Source organism: Mus musculus, chromosome 15, assembly GCF_000001635.26.
Source record: "Mus musculus strain C57BL/6J chromosome 15, GRCm38.p6 C57BL/6J".
Taxonomy (NCBI): Eukaryota; Metazoa; Chordata; class Mammalia; order Rodentia; family Muridae; genus Mus; species Mus musculus.
The window spans coordinates 56,719,434-56,723,277 of NC_000081.6; the positions used below are offsets into that span (position 1 = coordinate 56,719,434).

Below are 3,844 nucleotides of genomic sequence, written 5' to 3' on the forward strand. Positions count from 1 at the left end.
AAACCTTGGCAAGCCAAAAACACTCAGCACATAAACAAGTGAATCAAGGAACAGTGTGTGACTGATTCAGGACTAGTATGAGAAACACTTCCTTACAGAAGTTAAGAACTAATCTGAGACTTGCATGTGACTGCCTAGGTCAGCAAGACAATGATTTATTTAAAAACAAAAAAACAAACAAACAAAAAAAAAGAAGTGTTACTGGGAGTCTGTGATCCATGCAGAGATGAGTTCCACTCTCAATTTAAAGTTATTGATTTGTCTTGCTATCAATATGCAATGACAGCATTGATCATGAGTGCTGTTACTTAACATATACAGAGTCAAACAGGCAGTTATTTCTCAGCAAACATGATCTGGAATTGTTTTATCAACTGCCAAATTCTTAAGATGTTTTGTATTATATTTATTCATAAATTTTGTCGAGTGTGTGTGTGTGTGTGTGTGTGTGTGTGTGATAGCACATGAGTGCAAATCAGAGGACAATCCAAGATAGTTGGTTGTTTCCTTCTGCCACATGTCCTGAGGATTGAAATAAGGTCATTGGGCTTGGTGGCAAGCACCTTTACCTGATGAGCAATCTCCCCATTTCCCCACCTTATCCCATCTTCTATTCTATACATGATAGAGAGGAGCCTTAGAGAGTTAATTTAAACTCATTCTTTTTACTAAATCATTTTTGTTCATTTGACTGATCACTTTATCATGGGAAACTAGTAGGCCATGAGTCATCCCATTAAAAAACAAATAAACGTTTGTCTGAGTTAGCATATAGCTTTGTGTATGCCAATACTGTTAATGAACTACTGGTTTTACAGAGATACCAAAGTAGATGTCAGATCTTTATCCAACATCTCCACATCTGAAGACATTACCTCCTTTGTCTTGGTATCATCCCTTGTAACATAATTGTGGCCTCAAAATTTGGGGTACTTTAAGCTTTGTGATAGGATGGTAGACACCAGTTTCTATGTCTTATAGGACTAATGAATATACCAGATTTTAGATTCCTAAATGAAAATTTCTGGAAACCTGTCTGAAGAAAGGAACATCTATCTCTTAAAGTTTTCTCTTTCCTGAGTTTCAGTGTTCACAGTATCCCCATTGACAGAGAGAAACAGCACACTCATAGTATCTTTAGTTGACTTAACATCATGAACTTATCAGTGTGTCCTGTTTGGTAGTTCTACTGTCCTAAACAGTGAGATTGGCCACCTGACTTCGTCACTTCCCCACAAATCATCACATGTGGAACCCAGAAACGTAACAGAGACAGTTATCTCTTATTCCCAAAAGATAAGGAAATCTCCTAAAGTTCTCATCCGTTGTGAAGCACTTGAGGGCACACTGTAGGGCTCCTGGGAAATCTGCACTTGAAAATGCCTCTCCATGGCAACCAGGCAGAACTTGAAGCCTGGTTTTTCTCATCCACACTCAACTGATAATTCAGAAGCAATGAAGTGAAGCGACTGGTAGTACACTTGTCTCTGTCTCCAAGCTGGAATAGGGAAAGAGACAACATTTCCTGGGGATAAGATAGAATCTAGGTTTACAGAGGATCAAGTCCTAGTGATATCCAGGCTCACTGTTATTCTTGTAACAGCCAAGGAAGTTTCCATCAGCCTTGGCATCATTAATACCTACATAGAGCCACTTCTCAGCAATTAAAAACAAAAGCCAACAGGAAGGTAAATAACTATGGAGGCTTGGGTTTCACTTCTCTGTATTTCAGTAATCTCGAAGCAGCTCAAACAAACAGGATGAAGTAAGAGAAGGTATGAGTAACAGCTTCTCTCATGTTTTCTCTAGCTGTTGGGATTTGTCTCACATTTTAGGTTCCCTTAGGAAGCCAGATAAATGTTCAATTTTAGTTAACTCCATAAATTCAGAAATGGTTAATATGACTCATCTGAGAAACAGCCATTGCAATGATTTATGTCTAAATGTTGGTTTTTATAGCCATTTGATATTAGAATTGGAAAGAAAGGATGTAAGTCATGGTCTCTGCATCCCTGAGTCATTGTTCCTTACCTACGTAACGCCTATGATCTAGCTGTGATCCATGCTTGGAAGTTGGCTTGGCTTACAACTCAAGGCAGACCTAAGATTTCTATGATAGAGGTTAGAATGGGAATAGACATGAGGAAAGCCCTACACAGTGAGATGAGTAAAAGGAGTATGAGCCATTAGCAAGACAAATGTTAAAGGTTACAAGGTGACAGATGCCTCAAGGAAGTATTTGTGTAGACTGCTATTGTGATACAATCTTGAGGCTAGTTTTTCCCAACATCCAAGACAGTGAAATTGTTCACAAAGATGACACACTTTCCTGTCATCCAATTAAAAAAAAACAAAACTATTACTTTCATCTCAACCCACCAAAAATGCCTTAACAGTCTGCTCCCCTTTGCTCCCCTTTGAAGGGTTATAGATCACAAAGAGGGCAGACTGTCTGAGACACCGAAGTCTTGTAGGGAAGACACGCATATATGTGTGAGTTTCTAAATCAGGGCATATTTGGCTGAGTTCTGGTATCATTTCCTCATGCAATCCTTCTGTGGCTTCTCAAATGTGGGTTTATGCTCCCGAATCTGGATACCCACAGGATATGCTAATGTAGCCAAGAATGTCCATTGCTAACTGATATCCAGACTCTCTTTCCTAATGATCAAATTCCAGTTTGATGTTTGCTATCATTACTTGCAGAGTACTACTACCCTTGCCCACAAAAAGTCCCTTGTAACTAGATTATCACCATATGTATCAGTGGCTTTTCTGTTTCTGTGACAAAATACCTGATAGAAGTGACAAAAAGATTTTCCACAGGCTGGTGGTGGTAGCATATGTCAGTAGAGGTAACAACTGGAGGGTTACAATATGAAGGCCATGTTAGTAAGTAGCTCATTTATGACAGAATGAGTGTGTGGTAGAAGTTGTTTGTACTCACGTTTACCAAGAATCAGAAAGAATAGTAAGGAAACAGGGCCTGGCTATAGTCTTCCAGAGCAGCTTTCCAAGGCTCACTACTAAGGAGTTAGTTCTGCGAAAGAATTCATGTCCTTAAGGTTCATTGTGCCCCACCAGAGTCCCAAACCCCCAGACAACAGATTGTGGGAACATTTTGTTTTTAAACCATAACACCATCTGATTCACTTGTGGTCAAAATGAAGTAAGTAATTTAGTCAGTCTATAGGTTCTGCCTACACTCTCCTTCTCTTTCTTAACCCTCGCACAGCCCTCCTTGAGGCAGATTACTGGGTAGATGTGATAGGAGATATCCAAGCACCATCTTGGACCTCATGATTGATGTCTTTGACAATGGGAACCATGTGCTAACAATAGCAAAGTAGTAACACGAACTTGAAGACCATAAACTTAGTGGAAATGGTTTGTCGGATCGAATGCTGTGTAACTGCCAGGGAATTTGAAATGAGACAAAGAAATGTGTACCCTCTAAGCTATGATGGGTTTTCTCTTGAATACAGACAAACTGTTTCACAACCAACTATTTTGCCTTAAAACTTAACCCATTGGTTTCTTCCTCAGTTTCTTCATTCTCTATATATACAGACTTGAATCCCATTAAAGGAACAGGACATAGTCTTTCTGGCCAATTTATGGATTAAATATCCATATTCAGGAATTAACTATGAAAGCAGAATGGTGAACAGGTCATGAAAGATAAGCTTCTATATTGGGAAGGTCTTATGGTCAAAATATTAATCAAATGAAGAGTTTGGTTTGGTTTGGTTTTGTGGCTCTATGGGTTGAACTAAGAACTTGGGGCCTGCTCAGCAAGCACTGTACCACTGAGCTGCATCTGAATGGAGATTTGCAGTGTACA

General features: G+C 39.3%; 1 annotated feature.

Annotated features, from left to right (window-relative positions):
- Positions 706 to 2,238: an enhancer, noted in NCBI's record as "VISTA enhancer mm1164". NCBI's record gives its function as "enhancer in: heart[3/4]" and the evidence as "EXISTENCE:transgenic organism evidence [ECO:0001131][PMID:17130149]".